We start from the raw sequence: 18420 nt of genomic DNA, 5'->3' as shown, positions 1-18420 counted from the left end.
TGAATGGTTGTTTGTCTGTATGCGCCCTGTGATTGGCTGGCGACTAGTTCAGGCTGTACCTCGCCTCTTGCCCAGAGTCAGCATGCCTGTGACCCCAGTGAAGATAAGCAGTATGGAAAATGGATGGATGGATATACAGTAATTAAAGGTATTTAGAGCAAATTTGTTATTTCAGAAGTGACTATCAAATTAGTAGCCCTTCACATTAATCAGTACCTAACAGTAGCTCTCTGTTTCATCTGTCATCATTTCATGATGCGACATTGAATTGCTGGAACTTTCCTGACTTCATAGCTTATTTAGTACGGCCATGCTGACAGACGAAAAAAAATTTAATTTTACAAGAACGAAGCCTCTAAAGACCTATGAGAAACTAATTTGCGTTATTCTCATAATTCTATGACTTGATTTTTTGTTTTTTATTATTACATATTCATTTTTATTCAATACTGTACATTGCATAAGAAAGCATACCGTGCCAAGCTTGCCCAAGTCCATCTTGTCCAACGGTGCTGCGGCCAGGGAAGTACTGTATAATGTGCGTGAGCACAGTTGAACGCTCACATAGTCAAAAACTCTTTTGGTATCATGTATTCTTGAGCATGGTATTGGATGGTATAACATAACAGCAGCAACAACATACAAGACTGTAACTTGACCAGAACTGATAGTTAAATTAAATTTGAAAAGGGTAGTTGCAAAACAGGTGACCCTGATATCTAGATTTTGTGCAGCTCCATTATAGTTACATTTCTTCAAATTCATCCATCCATCCATTCTCTGTACCACTTATCCTCACTAGGGTCGCAGATATATGCTGAAGCCTATCCTAGCTGACTTTGGGGAAGTGGTGGGGTACACCCTGAATTGGTCACATGGCAGATATACAGTACACAAATAACCATTCACACCTAAGGACAATTTAGAGTTTTCAATTAACCTACCATGCATGTTTTGCAATGTGGGAGGAAACCAGAGTACCCAGAGAAAACCCATGCAGGCACTGGGAGAGCATGCAAACTCCATGAAGGAAGGCCGGCCCACAGATTTGAACCCACAACCTCAGAAATTTGAGGGAAACGTCTTAACAAGTCAGCTACTGTGCCTCGCTGCAAATTCTTGTTGCACAGACACTCCAGTGTTCAAAAGTATACATATTTTCCATGCTTGAAGAATTTCCTTTTCGAGGAAATACAATGTTGTCCACGAGATACAATGAATGAAAATGATTATTTTCATGTTTGCTAGCCAACAAGTTAATGGTTTAAACTGTCAACCTTAATTTACCTTAGAAATCAGTGGTAAGTCAAGCACAACACGCATATTTTAAGTCACTTCACACTCTTCAAGACAGTTCTTTTTTTTCCAATAATCCATTATGCATAGAAGTTCTTCCTCTCCCTGGTATTTCTCCTACCTTCTTGACGTCAGTAGCCATTTGTGAGGGTTGCCCTGGCAACGGCCAGCCTCCCCGGGCGATGTCTGGTGGATAAGACAGCCCTGGTAATGCCTTTTAAGGTCCTGCTGTTGCAACACCTTTTAATTGCCTTTGATAGAGTGAAAATATTACACGGTGGTCATTTCGGCCTGGCACTGCATGTCGGACAAAATAAATTTAATTAAAATTTAAAAAATATATATTTCATAGCTCATTCAAAAAACCTGGTTTAATCACCCATGCATTTGTATTTTTTTAATGAGTTTATTCACTTAAATGAATAACAGAAATATTACATGTCAAGCACACCTACTTACACATCATTGATTGTTAAAAAAATATATAAAATATTCAAATTCATTGTTGTATCGTATGCCAAAATAATTTGCCTTCATACAAACCACCATCAAGAATATAATGAGGAACCTGGAACCTGTATATACCATACACACTCACACAGAACCTTTGCCAGTTTTGCTTAATAAATAGGAGATGTTGTAATGTCAGCTCGAGTTATTTCAACCAGAGCCATAAAACTGCCACAAATTCAAATTCTTGACTGTTACTCTGTTTGATTTTGCATTGATGCAAAATCCTGTCATACATTATGTGCTGGAGGTGACAATACAATTGAGCTACTGTAGAACATAACGTGTCCAGGCTCCCAGATACTATTTATAGCCAAACCAATGTGTGTATTTTTTTTTTTTTTTTTTTTTCAAACATAGAGCTATTGATGTTCTATTTTGATAGTATCAATCTGCACCCTCCCCTTTTGGTTGCCAAGCAATGGACTGGGGGTGATTGGACAAAGATGTGCTTTTGGACACTGACTGAATCTCAGTAGGCTAATGGATTTAGCTGCTTTTCACGGGAGATAAATGATAGATAGATAGATAGATTGACAGATAGATAGATAGATAGATAGATAGATAGATAGATAAGCAGAAGAGTTTGACTCTTGTGTATTCTAGTCCTTGGATTATTTTCTGGTGAAAAATACATTCAAGGCTGTTGCGCCGCAATAATTGAATTACTGGCAAACTGCGATTGCATCATATACATTATTCTTGCATTGAGCAACTTCAGGCCTGATCTGACATCAGGCACTATCTTCTAAGGTTTCTGCTTGGTCTTGCTTGGTTTTTATCATAATGCATACCTGCAGGCTTGGCATTGATGATGACTAATATTTAATGATAACACCCTCTTTTTATTGGTCTTAGTTTCCCAATTTCCACCACAATATATATATTTTTTTACTTAGGTGGTAATAGTAAGTGATCATTAATGATGATTGTAGAACTAGAAAAATCATAGATGGCAAAACGACAAACCAACAACACGGTATATCACTTTTCCTCATTATGTGTTTGGAGGCAAGTCAATTTGACACACCTAAACTACTGCTGAGTGTGAATTCAATTAGACTTAATCTGACCCCATGCCTCTTCGAAAGGAAACCAAACACTGGGCAACTTTCATCTTCCCTTGATTGATTATACCTCATGCAGAGATATGGAAAAGCCTACCCCACTGCTCTCTTTCATTGGCCCCATTAAAAATTCATCCTAACTTAATGGAAAGGTATCCCTTTCAATGAACCAGATGCAGTCCAGCCGTGATGTGCCATTGTGAGACTTTGCACAGCTGTCTCCCAGAACAGTTCAAACCTTGTATTTGATCACAGATCTTGAATTTAAATATTTTTTGGTTGACAAATTGGAGTAACAAGTAAATTAATTAATTTAATTTAAAAAACAAGTTACGAGTAATTGCTCGTAACTTGTTTTGGTCCTTCCAGCTCTACAAATCATACACTACACTGTACTGTGGCATAGTAGGCCTGGTATTTATTTATTTGTTTATTTATTTTAGTTTTGAAAGCGTTATCGGGCAATTTAAGTAATTACAGGGCAAATCTAAGCTATCACACTTTCTTCAGCTCTGGTTGATTTAATGATTTTAGCAGCCTGCCGGCATTTGAACAAATCCGTGTTTAAACTTGACTCGATGTTGTAACCAGTTTTGTAGATTTAATAGTTGCTTCCTGTATCCTGGTTGCTTCCCTTTTCACTGGGGGAGCTAACAGACTGTACCATTTTCGTACAGGGTACGCTTTGATTTTTAATTATTATCCTGCGTTATAAAAAATGACTTTATTGAGAAATACTCGAGCTAAGAGTCTAATTAAAATATTTAATTGGGGGAAATGGCGGTTAATTATGTTATTTCTGTTCTGAAAAATCCAGACACACAATTCAAACCAGGGCACCCCTTCAGCGTAGGCTGTTGCCATGTTCCCACTTTCATGGGTGTGGTGATTAGCTTGCTTGGAGAAATTTTTGACAAATCTGGCCACAGTGGCGCCAGCCCCAAAGCCTGGAAACCTCTCAAATTCACTCAACACGACCTTCTTTGCGATTTCCCCCGCCTCACAGCTGTGACTATGGTCATCTTGTGAAAGCGGACTGGCGTGACACGGACTATAAGGACGCGCACGGCTCAGGGAGGAGGACAAAAAGGCTGTTTTTTCAGGTGAGGACGTGCTGTCTCGTCTCAACGCAGTGCTTGTGCCTTTTGCTTGTTTCCTGCTTTTTGGTCGCGCTACTTTCATTACAAAGAAAAACAAATGGGCTTTTAAGGACTGGTATATTGCCACGGGGTAAATGTGGCCACGCTACCACTGCCTTCTTGCTCTGTATAACATTTGTCTTTACGAATTGGCAATCGACTGCTATCCAGGCGGCCCAGTAGACCCATATTGATGCATTTTGTCCCAGTGACACACACACACACACACCGTCTCTTTTTCTTAGTCGAGGCCGCCTTTATGAATCCGAGCCGCCGCTGCGAGCGTGGCGTGTGCGTGTGTACACACGCATCCATGTGTGTACATATTTATATATGTATGTATATATGTGTGTGTGTGTGTACAGCAGCTGAAATAAGGATTTAACATGTCACCATTTTTCTCATTAAATATATTTCCAAAGGTGCAATTGACATGAAAATTTCACCAGATGTTGGGAAAGAAAGTATAACAAATAAACTCAGAAATTTTATTGTGTGTAATATTGTGCAATGACACAGGGAAGAAGTATTGAACACGCCAACTGGTATTTAATACTTTGTACAAAAGACTTTGTTTGCAATGACATGTTCAAGACACCTCCTTATGGAGAAACTAGTCGCACGCATTGCTCTGGTGTGATTTTGGCCCATTCCTCCACACAAGCAGTCATAAAATCTTGAAGGTACCATGGGCTTCTTTTATGGATTTTGAGTTCTATCCATAGATTTTTGATTGGATTCAAGTCAGGTGATTGGCTGGGCCATTGTAACGGTTTTGTTTTTCTTTGAAACCAATTGAGAGTTTCCTTGGCTGTATGTTTTGGATCATTATCCTGCTGAAATGTCCACCGTTGTTTCAATTTCATCAATCTCGTAAATGCCAGCAGATCTTTGTCAAGAAGGTCTCTGTACATTTGCCCATTCATCCTTCCTTCATTAACATGAAGTTTACCAGTACCATTTGCTGAAAAGCAGCACCACACCAGCAGGTTCCCACCTCCAAACTTCACTGTTGGTATGGTGTTTTTATGATGTGCAGTGCCATTTCTCCTCCAAATGAGGTGTGCATTATGGCATCCAATAGTTAAATTTTGCTGTCATCCGACCAGACTATATTCTCCCAGTATTTAACTGGCTTGTCCAAATGTTGTTCAGCAAACTTTAAATGAGCTTTGACATGCTTTTTTTTCCAGCAATGGGGTCTTGCGTGGTGAGTGTACATACAGGCCATGGCGTTTGAGTACATTACTCACTGTTTTCCTTCTGACAACAGTACCTGCTAATTCCAGGTCTTTTTGAAGCTCTCCACTGGTGGTCCTTGGCTTTTGGACACCTCTTCTGATTATTCTTTGCACTCTTCTGTCAGATGTCTTGCGGTGTGTGTGTGTTGCTTGATTCAGGAACTTCGAAAGACTCGTTTTATGTGATACATCAGTACAGTACCAACATTTAATTGCATGCTGTTTATCGTTGCCTGGATTAGGAGCTTTCGGACGAGAGTTGTTGCTCAGTGGGGAAATTAAACTAAAGGTTCAATTTGACATTTTGAATTATTCTGTTATGTATTGCAGTGATTCTCAACAAGTGGGTTGTGGACAACTAGCAAATAAATGCATATGCAGTGGTGCCTTGAGATAAGAGTTTAATTTGTTCCACGACCACCCTCGTAACACAAAACACTCATTGCAAATCATCTTTCCTCATTGAAATGAATGGAAATGCCATTAATCCCTTCCAGCCCCACGTTAAGTTCCTTTAGGTCTGCGTGCCTTGGCCACCAGGGGCATTATAAGACAGAGCGAGACAGACACGAGGAAGAGTTGATTCTCTTTGCTTTATTTAGTTTGATCGTAAGCTCCAACTGATAGTGGTAATAAACAGTTTGAAGCTCCTTTTAAAAAGAGTCGAAGCACTCGCAAGTTAAGGGACCACCACTCAGGGTATTTTTTGGTACGGTACAGAGGCGTACTGATTTCCAACATAGAACATTAGGTAAAAGTGTACATTAGCAATTTACAACATGCGGATTCACTTAATGGCAGATTTCTTTTTTAACCCATCCGTTATTTGCTGAAAAACTCAGCTGTTTTTGTGCTCAGGCCAAAGCACAGTCTATTATAAACTAATTGCTTTGGCACCATCTTGTGGCATATTGGTGTCAAGGAACTACCGTAATTTCTCGTGTATAATGTGCATTTTGTTCCCCAAAAAATATTGTCAATAGTGCACATTATACATGGGTATAGGAGAAAATGAAAACAACTTTCACATTTTATAAATGTATGCCGCCATCTAGAGGTTATGAAAAAGTTTTACACTTTCATTCCACTATGCCACTGCCCCCTAGAGGTTATGAAAAACTTGGACACTTTCATTCTAGTATGGGACCTAGAGGTTATGGAAAAGGTTTCATTTCCTTCCAATATGACACGGGGACATATGATTGCATATATGTACAATTGTGCTCATAAGTTTACATACCCAGGCAGAATTTGTGGAACATTTTTATTTATTTTTTTATATATAAATATGACTGAACAACAAACATCATTAATTTCTTAATGGTTATGTTTTGTTTAATGATAATGCTTTTCTGAAATACTTGACAGTTTAATTTGAATCCCATTAAAATAAAATAAAATTTCACCTGGTCCTTCGTGTTTTCTTAAAATTATACACATCTTACAAATTCTGCCTTTGTAATTAAACATATGAGCACAACTGTGTTTTCTCATTTACTAAATAAAAGTAGGGGTGGGAATTTCAAAATAAGAGCAAATAAATAAAAATAAACTTAAGAATAATTATTTGAAAAAACTAACAAAATACAGATACTTCATTTTGATCATATGGATAGAAGCAAAATCATGCATTGTAAAAATGCATTATACATGGTTTGAAGGGTTTTCCAGAATTTTGAGGTCAACTTTGCGGGTGCGTATTATACATTGGTGCGCATTATACACAAGAAATTATGGTATGCTGAAGTGTGGTGAGGAGCTTTATGTAGTGCTTTGCTGCAATCTGTGGCAGATCTTTGCTATTTACACTACCTTCTCACGCTCTAGCCACTTGTAAACAAATACAGTACAGCTCAGCCTCTGGCTAGCTGACATCATGCCTAGTGATCTGCTTTTGCCAGTACATCAAACTCATTTGAAACTGTGTTCAAAAATAAAATTACATGTTTCCAAAAGCTTTTTTTAAACAATAAATGTTCTTCATTGTTTTTAACCTCTATAAACGTGGTTTGCGACTTTGCAATAAAAGGGATATGCAGGCCTCAGACCGACAACAGTTGAGAGCCACTGCTCTAGTGCAAGGTTTCCCAAACGTTTTTATCTGAAGTCCCAAATTAGAAATGTGCTTTCCTCTTGGGACATAGATTTATAGCATTCCCCTAACATTGACTCAGAAAACATCATTTATAACATTATTATCATTAATCCAAAAGCCATTTGTCAAGAAATTGTGGTCCTGCTTGGCAATCAAACTATTTTACAGCATTTTAATCTGACAACCGGCGACCCATTTAAACACTCATTCACAAACCCATTTGGTTCATCACCCTAAGTTTTGGAAACCGTTTTCCTGGGTAATATGTAGATGTTGTGGTCTAATAGTGTTTACTTAATGTGTATAGGTGTGTCATAGCCACTGGTTTGGATTAGAATATGATTAATTACGAATTATTGTATGACAGTGCTGTCAGTAAAGATAATGGTAATATTGGCGTAGCAGCTACCTGCTGTGGTCATTGGAGATCATTTCAAAATGTGGCTATCAATGGAGTATGATGATTCATCCATCCATTTTCCGTCGCAGCCGTGCTGGAGCCTATCCCAGCTGACTCTGGGCAAGAGGAAGGGTACACCCTGAACAGGTTGCTAGCCGATCGTAGGGCACATATCGACCAACAACCATTCACATTCACACCTACAGGCAATTTAGTCTTTAATTAACCAACCATGAAGGTTTTTTGTGCTAGGAAACCGGAATACCCGGAGAAAACCCATGCAGGCAGTCAGCCACCGTGCCGCCCTATTACGATTCATCCACGATTATTTTTTACTTGATGATCAACACGGAGAACGATCACAGTTTCAGTTAGATAATGTTACAATTGTGTGTGTTTGTAACCATACTTTAGATAGCAACCTGGACAGAAAAATTGGATCCATTTCTTTAATTTTGCTGAAGGGATAAGTAACAATTGCTTTTGAATTGACTTCATTATTGGAATCTAATTTTCTATTATGGTTAGGGTCGGGCATCGTTTGAATTTGAGCAAATACGGTCCCGATTCCGGTTCAGAACGATTCTCTATTGTGATTCTTTTAGGGGGCTGGGTCAAAATAGTTTGATACTTTATTACCAGTATCAATATCAAACCTAGGAACTAAAAGGCAATGTGTGTGTGGAACTAATTATTATTAATCAGTTTATTTGAAAGGGGACAATGCAATTTCATAAAACACATGAAATACACATGGTTAAAAATCCAATTGACTTAATATTTATTAATGTTTTAGCTAAAAATTAAATATAGCATTGTTAAAATTGTTACTTGGGACTGTTTTATCACATCAAATGGTTTATATGTGCAAGTTTTAACTTGACCTCCTGTTTTAAGCTTGTAGCCTTTTATTTTGAAGGATACGCACCGGAACTCAGCATTTTGGCACAAAAAGTAACTTCACACGGCGCTGGTGACATTTTATTTTTTTAAATGCATGGAACCAAATGCTATAAAACGTTGATTCCTGTCCTTACCCACCGATGAGGCACAAGGTTAGTCTTTGTGATATTGTGAGACAATGTTTGTGAATTTTGTCCCAATTCATTGTGATGTAAAGTTGCTACGGTGAGGTTTTAGCCCAATGTTAAGCTATTTTTTTCTGTCATCGGCTCTTACTTTGGTTTGAAAATTAAAATTAACTAAAAACCATCAGTGCAAAAGTGCAACCAACCGTTTACCTTGTTAGGTGTCTCAATGTTGGCATAGATGTTTTTTATTGTTTCACTCACCCAATTGACTGAGAGTTGACTTCACTGAAGCTCCGCGCGGTGTTGGCTGGGGCTCGGAGCGGGACACGGGAGGGAGCGCGTCAGACGCTACACATCGTCAAAGCCTTCTTTGCACAATATAACCTTATTCTAAGTTGCACTGAGGCTGGTCATTAATTTTAACAAAGTTAAGACACGCTTTTGTTTGCCGCCGTTGGGAACAAGTACCTCTTCGCGTGCGTTCTTCTCTGTTCGTTTTCGCCGCTTCTTTGTTGGTTATCCCCACTTCTTCTTGAGGGTCTGTGGAAATTTTTTAATTTGAATGATTACGGGAGGACCGGAACGTTAGTCCCGGTTCCAATCGGTTCTCAACTCTATTTATGGTACCTACCGTAATTTCTCGTATAATGTGGACCCATGTATAATACGCACCCCCAAAGTTGACCTCAAAATTCTTGAAAACCCTTCTACCTATGTATAATGCATTTTTACAATGCATGATTTTGCTTCAACCCATATGATCAAAACATGAAGTATTCAGAAGTTAAGCACTTTATTTGAACATGTAATACGTTATTTACTTGCTCTTATTTTGAAATTTACAGCCTTTTATTTAGTAAATGAGAAAACACACAGTTGTGCTCATACGCATAATTTATAAGATGGGTCAAATTCTTTAAAAACATGAAGGGCCAGGCGAAACATTTTATTTTAATGGGATTCAAATTAAACTGTCAAGCGTTTCAGAAAAGCATTATCATGAATCACGGTATACATTACCATGAACAATTGAAGAATGCCCAGACGGTTACATTGTCTACAACCATGGCTTTTTAGTTTTGACTTTATGTTAAAGTATTGTGTATTTTTGTGTCTATAGAGTATGCATATATGTATTATCATTAGCATTCTCTGATTATATTAATCTCGATTCGCTACATTTAATCTTTTGACTTTGCAACATATCACACAAAACTGCGCCTGGGTTAACAATAACACTTGTATGGATGTTTGTAGAATACAGTTTCACTGTAACAATGAGAGTTAAATAATCTGATAGTATAGTGGTTCACATGACTGACTTCCGTGCAGGCGGTGTGGATTCATTTCCCAGTCAGTGATGGTGTGAATACGAGTGTGAATGGTTGTTAGTCTTTATATTTGTGTGACTGACTGGCGACCAGTCAGTGTCTCTTGCTCAAAGTCAACTGGTATATGCTTCATTTCCCCGGTTAAGTGGAATAGAAAGTGGATGGAATCGGATGGAATTTGAGTTGGTATCTCGTTACATATAAAACATGCAGTTACACAATGAAATACCAGAACAGAATCAATCGCCCTGTTCACTATAACATAACAATATACTGAATATACACCAGTAGCTGGAAGTTTGTACTGTTACTGGTCGAGCTTTGAGTTGATTAATTTTAGAGTCCGAACTGTTTAAATCATAAAGCTTTCATTTTTGATGTACAGACAATCTTTCAAGTAACATTTAATATTGTTACCTAGCTAGGTTCATAATTAAAAATGTTTGAACTTTGAGGCATGATGGCAAATTTTGGTTGAACAGCATACTGGGGCATTGAAACTCCAAGGTTCCACCGTACGTTTACAATATGCAAATAAATTTGCCATACGAATGTGGGAAAAGTATTTGTATAGTCCTGTACTTCCAGGAGTGGGACTTTTAAGAAATACATAGTGCATCAAAGTAGTGTCACATGTCAAAAACAATGTTTTATTTTGACTTCGACTTATACTTGAACTTGTGCCTAGTGCATTGTATGTGGGATAAAATAGCCATCCATTTTCTATGCCGCGGCGCTTGTCCTGTTCAGTCTCGGGAAGCTGGAGCCTATCCCAGCTTACTTCAGGCGAAAGGCGGACTAGACCCTGAACTGGTCACCAGTCAGTCGCAACCACCCGGCACATTTAGGCCATTTATGTTCACACTGCAGGTCAGGTCCAATTTTTTTGCCCCATGTGACATGTATGTGATTTTGAATTTTTTGTTTTTGTTTTTTTCCATGTCAATCATCCGTAATCATGCAGCCGCACAGTTGTGCGCATGTGCAATGTGACTTCCAGTTTTGCAGCCTGCATGTGACGTTACGGATGTGAACGACTACATAAAAAGATCAGCTTCAACAAAAAAGTTCGAGTTGGGCATCGTGCCTTGCCGTGTGAGCATAGCCATAGAGACAGGTGACCATTCATTCCCACAGTCACACCATCACAGGCAGGGAACTGAACTCACGCTGCCTGCACCTCAGTCAAGCAAATCTACCATTACACCAATCCGTGACTGGATAAGGTATGTGATTGGTAATGATCATGCATGCATTATTGTTTTCCGTTGAGAATGATGGAACAAAAACAGAGTTATATAGTTTGTTTCCCAAGCAGAGGTGTGTTGACTTTAAGCACCATAAATTACACAGGCATATAATGGCTGTTGAGAAGTGGCAACCTGCGTTACTGGAAAATTTACATAGTGGAAGCACACCAAGCATTTCTTCCATTCCCTGGATGTTTGGACTAGTCATGAACAGGTTATCTGAGCAAGTCTACACCTGGTTGATTTGCCCTACTGTCTCCAGGCACTCGGCCTTTTGTAATTTGTGAAAATTCCTATTTGGGAGTCGAGACAGACTCAAAGATCCTAATGTTTGTTCTCAGTAGGGGTGTCCCAATCCAATGTAGGAGATCGGAAATCGGTCCGATGTCAGAAAAAAAATGAGTATTGGATCAGACTGGATGTAAAAATGTCCGGTTTTACGACTTTTATACAAGCACTCCATTCCAAGCTCTGCTCCAGCACTTTTATCCAGCAGCGCCCGGACGGCATGTGGAGCCCACGTAATCACAACAGGTTGCTAAGGTGTGAACATGGTAGCAAGAAGTAAGCGTGATGTTGCCTGCTTAAAGTTGTTTATTGACGCTCCATTTTAAGTTCACAGTAAAACTCAATTCACATAAAATAATTACACCTATTGAATGTTCAAATACATCACAAACTTTCTTTCTTCGTTTTTGTTCACAAAAATCAGCAGCTCAAAGCTTTTTTTTTTTTTTTTTTTTTTTTTTTGTCCTGTTCGGCTGTTAGGTCAAGCAAAATGGAGGATCTGTATCTCTTTTATGCCGGAACAGTTTTACTGTGTCACAGGGGAGTTTTTAAGATGCCACTGTGGTTTCTTGGTATTATAATTGATGTTTATTGAGAATCAGAGTCGAACAGAATAAAATTTCTAGAGGAGAGAAAAACAAAGACAAAAGACAAAACACTAATTGTAAACAGGATGAGAAAAGTAAATAATTACATATCTACAACACTGGAACATTAGATATGAGTGTTGTATGGGGCTGTAGTGCTACACCCTGCGAGGGAAGGACAGGACAAGCACAGGAGAAGAAGCATGCAGGACAAGTGAACCCGGCTGTACAACTGAAGTGTGGTGGGATTGACTATGTAAATTATAAGTCTTTAGGATGAGAGTGTGAGTGAGGGGATACCCAAGCAATTCACATATTGGAGTTATTTGTCGCAATCATTGAGTGGCCCCACACCCAGTGAAAGAGTCCCAGGGGTGTGTGCCTGCGGACACATGCAAGCGAATTGACACCGTTTCGCATGCACAGACTGACAGAAGTGTCCTGTAATTGCTGTGCATGCCCCGCAGCGGTGAGGACCCCAAAAAATCAATTGAGGGGCGGGATCGGGGCCAGTGGTCCACCCGAGAGCAGCCCGGTGGACGGGACACATCTATGACTGCCAGTGTCCCCGACTGTGTGCATTGTGTAGCTCAAATCTAACACACAATGAATGAAAATCACCAATGACGAGCTAAAGAAAATTAGCATTGAACTCGTGGCACTTTATAGCTCTCAAAATAATAAATATTGGTACACAAACGCTGTATAACCATATACAAACATATAATATACACTCTGGCATATATATATATATATATATATATATATATATATATATAATACACTCTGGCACAGAGTCCAAAGCAAACGTGGTGAAGCAGCGTTTAGCCATTATGCTGCACACTAATGGAATAAGTTGCCAACAGAAGTGATGTCAACCCAAGTGTGAATGTTTTTAAGTCCAGGTTAAAAACTCTTCTTTTTTCCTCATGCTTTATATAGCATTTCCACTTTTAAATATTTTTTGTACTGTATGCAGTTTTAATTGTACTTTTAATTATTTTTTTTCCTTTGTTGCAAATGTTTTTAAGATGTTTTTTTCTTTGTTTTAAATTGCTTTTAATCCTGTAAAGCACATTGAGTTACCTTGTGTATGAAATACGCTATATAAATAAATTTGCTTTGCCTTCTATTCCTCAAACTAAAAACGAGTTCTAACAATAATCGATCGCGACATCTACTTTGTTAAAGCAAGTGTGTATCTCATTGTGTGTATTACACTACCCCTCAACCAAGACATGCACAGTAGGAACAGCGATTATCAATAAAACTAACCTCCAGTTGTATCAATAAGTTCAAAAGTGTATTTGCCACACGTGTTATGGTGCAATTTAAATATTTTTATTGGTTTTATTGAAGTTATTTTTCAGGAGTTCCCAATGTAATTTATTTTATTCAATTGTAGCACATTCTTATTTTAAAGGTACTTTATGTAACCCATTGGTTAATAATAAATGGCTCCGTTTTTCTCATACCAACTGTTGCTGATTATTGTTCTCTGTTTGAGTAATATCACTTCAGCAACCCTTTTCTAACATTCCATACTACAAAAGAAATTATTTATGATTATTGCTGATCCGTTAGGGACATTATTCAGGATTAGCTCTCACACTTGAGGCTTCTTTATACTCACGCGGATGGTGACCACGCTGACGTCACTGTGGCTGTCCCGCGCGTAGTTTGCCTTTATACTCCAGCACAACCCACGCGCGCAGTTTGGAAAATGTACTGCAGTTCACCTCCAAGTCGGGGGGTGTCGCTACGGCTGGTATTGGCTAGGACACCACAGCGTTTTAAAGTGTTTGGTGTTTTGTTAATTTGTTTTCTGAAATGTTAGTGTTTTGTTTTTGTGGTTCCTGAAATGTTAAAGTGTTTCGTGTTTTGTTAATTTGTTATCTGAAATGTTAGTGTTTCACAATTTGTTATATTGTTTTGCACTTGAAGGCCACCGAAGTTTCCTCTGCATTTTTTGGGCCATTTTCGGTAGCCGTTTTTCCTTTCCTTTCAGTAAAAAGGAACAAAGCAACAACAATGGTGACCGTGGTACAGTGTCTGCTGGAACAAATGGACCTAGATGACCAGATGATACGTTTTAATTATGCTGAAAAATCGATCGAGAAGGCGGCGGAGTAGATGGTATGTAAAACCAAGGGGCACGCTGGGTACGTCATCACAGCATGTGACTAAAACATCTATAGTAGACTTTACACCGATCTGATCGGTATCGGCCCATATATAGCATTTTATGCGGATCGGCTTTAATGTCATAGTTCGCTGATCGATCGGCTCCGCAAAAGACATTTACTCCGCGACGCCAACGTGCACAGTATATTTGAATCCAAAAGCTAGTTTATTTTTAGCCTTGTCACATGTCTTTTGACGAAGTACTGTAAATATCTGACTTCCAATAGTTATTTAAAAATAAAAAATGTTGGCGTTGTGGGACAGACATGTCTGAGCCAGACGACACGTAATGCCCGGATCAGACTACAAGACAAATTTGCTCTTGCACGATTGCACTATGTCAGCCTACTGCAATAAAATCCGATACCACCGCATCCCGTTTTTTAATGTTGTTGTAATGTTGGTTTGACCTGACGACCAGTGATTTCTGACCTTTATGGAGCCAAGGCACATATTTTACAATTGAAAAATCTCATGGCACACCAACAAACAAGAATGTCACAAAAAGTGGATACATTAATTACTGTATGTACTTCCCGCCATCTAATAGAAGACCATTCATTTGTTTTGTCTGTCACTACGCCTCTCTGGCATAAAAAGATGAACAAAGATACATTATTTATCGTAAATATAATTTTTTGAGCAATTAAGTACACAAGTATATACAGTGAATGTACAGGTCATTTAAATAGACACATTGCTCTATCTTGTGATCGGTTATCGGTTTTTTTAACTCTGTGATCGCCCCAAAAATCCTGATCGCGTAGAGCCTAATCTATAGTGTCTTGCCACACGTTGAGGAGTTCATTGCAAGGTCTTTTGGGTTATAGTTGTTTTGGGGCGCTTCGGTGGGGCTGGCGGACCGCCCTCGATCTCTTGGTGTGAGTGGTTTCCTGTTGGCCGGGCCATTCTCCGGTGGGCCCTTGGACATAATATAATGTGCACATCAAGGCACAAGATAAAGCACTATTCTGATGTCAGTGCTAAGTAAATATTTTAATAACTTTGTAATGAATTTATTCTTTGAAGTATTATGAATTTGTGCAATTGCAATGCCTTGATTTTAGTGAGGTTAGTACAGAATCATAGCCATGAATGCAATTGTTCTATTTCTTAAAGGGACTTATATAATGCAGTATAAGGTCGCTAAATACGAAATAATCACTCAAACCTGACATATTATATAGAGCTGGGTGATTATAGAGAGAATAATAATCATGATTTTGATTGATATTGAAATCCTGATTAATAAATGCTATTCATTGATTTTGAAACTTAGTATTTAACTACCAAAACTCAACTTTAAATATAACTTAAAATAAACAGAAAATACATTTAGTAACAAGTAAAATGAGAATATATAAAAAATGAAAAAATAAAAATAGAGCCATGGCTAAAAACATTGACACGCCTGGGGTGACTTCATTGTCTATTACATACATTTGTCTAAAAAAATCCCTTCTCTCAATAATATGCCATTTGTCAAACAGAAATCATGTCAGTAATCCTAATTGACCTAAAACAGGAACATTTTATACTGATTTCAGACAGTTAGGGGGAACAAAGTGTTTTGTCTTTTTATACAAAGCCATGACTGCATCTGCTGTTCCTGCTGTGCGTGCCTTTGCCTCTTCGGGGCAGTGTACTGCGATACATGCACGGAGCTTCATATTTACAGTAGGCTAAAAAAAAAAAACAGAAGAAAGTCGCAATAAAACATGAACTTGTTTTTAACAGATTAGGAAGAATGTATGCCTGTGAGTATTGTTACATTGTCTGTGTGTACATGTTACTACAGCGTTTGTGTGTGGAATATATATATATATGTATGTATGCATGTATATATGCGTGTCTATGTATGCATGTATATATGCGTGTGTATGTATGCATGTATATATGCGTGTGTATATATGCGTGCGTGTGCGTATGCGTGCGTATGCGTGCGTGCGTGTGCGTGCGTGTGCGTGCGTATGCGTGCGTGCGTGTGCGTACGCGTGCGTGTGTATGCGTGCGTGTGCGTGCGTATGCGTGCGTGCGTATGCGTACGTGTGTATGCGTGCGTATGCGTGCGTGCGTGTGCGTATGCGTGCGTGTGCGTGCGTGTGCGTGCGTATGCGTGCGTGCGTGTGCGTGCGTATGCGTGCGTGCGTGTGCGTGCGTATGCGTGCGTGCGTGTGCGTGCGTATGCGTGCGTGCGTATGCGTGCGTGCGCGTGCGTGCGTATGTGTGCGTGTGCGTGCGTGCGTATGCGTGCGTGGGTATGCGTGCGTGCGTATGTATGCGTGTGTATGTATGCATGCGTGTGTATGTATGTATGAGTGTGTATATGCGTGTGTATGTATGTATGCATGCGTATGTATGTATGCGTATGTATGTATGCGTGCGTATGCGTGCGTATGCATGCGTGCGTATGCGTGCGTGCGTATGCGTGCGTATGTATGCGTGCGTATGTATGCGTGCGTGCGTATGTATGCGTGCGTGCGTATGTATGCGTGCGTATGTATGTATGTGTGCGTATGTATATGCGTGTGTATGTATGCATGCGTGCATGTGTGTATGCATGTATATGTGTGTATGCATGTATGTGTATGCATGTATATGTGTGTATGCATGTATGTGTATGCATGTATATGTGTGTATGCATGTATGTGTATGCATGTATATGTGTGTATGCATGTATATGTGTGTATGCATGTATGTGTATGCATGTATATGTGTGTATGCATGCGTGTATGCATGCGTGTATGCGTGTATGCATGCGTGTATGCGTGTATGCATGCGTGTATGCGTGTATGCATGCGTGTATGCGTGTATGCATGCGTGTATGCGTGTATGCATGCGTGTATGCGTGTATGCATGCGTGTATGCATGCGTGTATGCATGCGTGTATGCATGCGTGTATGCGTGTATGCATGCGTGTATGCGTGTATGCATGCGTGTATGCGTGTATGCATGCGTGTATGCGTGTATGCATGCGTGTATGCGTGTATGCATGCGTGTATGCGTGTATGCATGCGTGTATGCGTGTATGCATGCGTGTATGCGTGTATGCATGCGTGTATGCGTGTGTGTATGCGTGATTGCATGTATATATATGTATGTATGCGTGTTTGCATGTATATGTATGTATGCGTGTTTGCATGTATATGTATGTATGCGTGTTTGCATGCATATGTATGAATGCGTGTTTGTATGCATATGTATGTATCCGTGTGTGTATGCATATGTATGTATCCGTGTGTGTATGCATATGTATGTATCCGTGTGTGTATGCATATGTATGTATCCGTGTGTGTATGCATATGTATGTATCCGTGTGTGTATGCATATGTATGTATCCGTGTGTGTATGCATATGTATGTATGCATGTGTGTATGCATGTACATGTGTGTATGCGTATGTGTGTATGCATGTGTGTATGTGTGTATGCGTATGTGTGTATGCATGTGTGTATGTGTGTATGCATGTGTGTATGTGTGTATGCATGTGTGTATGCATATGTATGTATGCATGTGTGTATGCATATGTATGTATGCATGTGTGTATGCATATGTATGTATGCATGTGTGTATGCATATGTGTGTATGCATGTGTGTATGCATGCATGTGTGTATGCGTATGTGTGTATGCATATGTATGTATGCATGTGTGTATGCATATGTATGTATGCATGTGTGTATGCATATACACGCGTGTATGCATATACACGCGTGTATGCATGCGCGTGTATGCATGCGCGTGTATGCATGTGTGTGCATGCGTGTATGCATGTGTGTGCATGCGTGTATGCATGCGTGTGCATGCGTGTATGCATGCGTGTGCATGCGTGTATGCATGCGTGTATGCATGCGTGTATGCATGCGTGTATGCATGCGTGTATGCATGCGTGTGCATGCGTGTATGCATGCGTGTGCATGCGTGTATGCATGCGTGTGCATGCGTGTATGCATGCGTGTGCATGCGTGTATGCATGCGTGTGCATGCGTGTATGCATGCGTGTG

General features: G+C 39.4%; 1 protein-coding gene across 6 annotated transcripts in view; it reads left to right on the top strand.

Moving 5' to 3' along the window:
- LOC133481397 (guanine nucleotide-binding protein subunit beta-4) overlaps positions 1-18420 on the top strand; it is a 48630-nt gene that overhangs the window by 2191 nt on the left and 28019 nt on the right. The window contains exons 2-3 of one of the 6 annotated variants that reach the window (XM_061780683.1): positions 3880-3976; positions 14244-14371. The exons of 1 other annotated variant lie outside the window; for it this stretch is intronic. The gene's annotated coding sequence lies outside the window, so the exon portion shown is untranslated. Of the gene's footprint in view, positions 1-3559; positions 3977-14243; positions 14372-18420 lie in introns of those variants that run through there. 4 more of the 6 variants (XM_061780681.1, XM_061780680.1, XM_061780679.1 and 1 more) reach the window with 4 other exon arrangements.

Source organism: Phyllopteryx taeniolatus, chromosome 7, assembly GCF_024500385.1.
Source record: "Phyllopteryx taeniolatus isolate TA_2022b chromosome 7, UOR_Ptae_1.2, whole genome shotgun sequence".
Taxonomy (NCBI): Eukaryota; Metazoa; Chordata; class Actinopteri; order Syngnathiformes; family Syngnathidae; genus Phyllopteryx; species Phyllopteryx taeniolatus.
The sequence above is the reverse complement of the archived record's forward strand: the minus strand, read 5'-3'. Positions and strand labels throughout refer to the sequence as shown.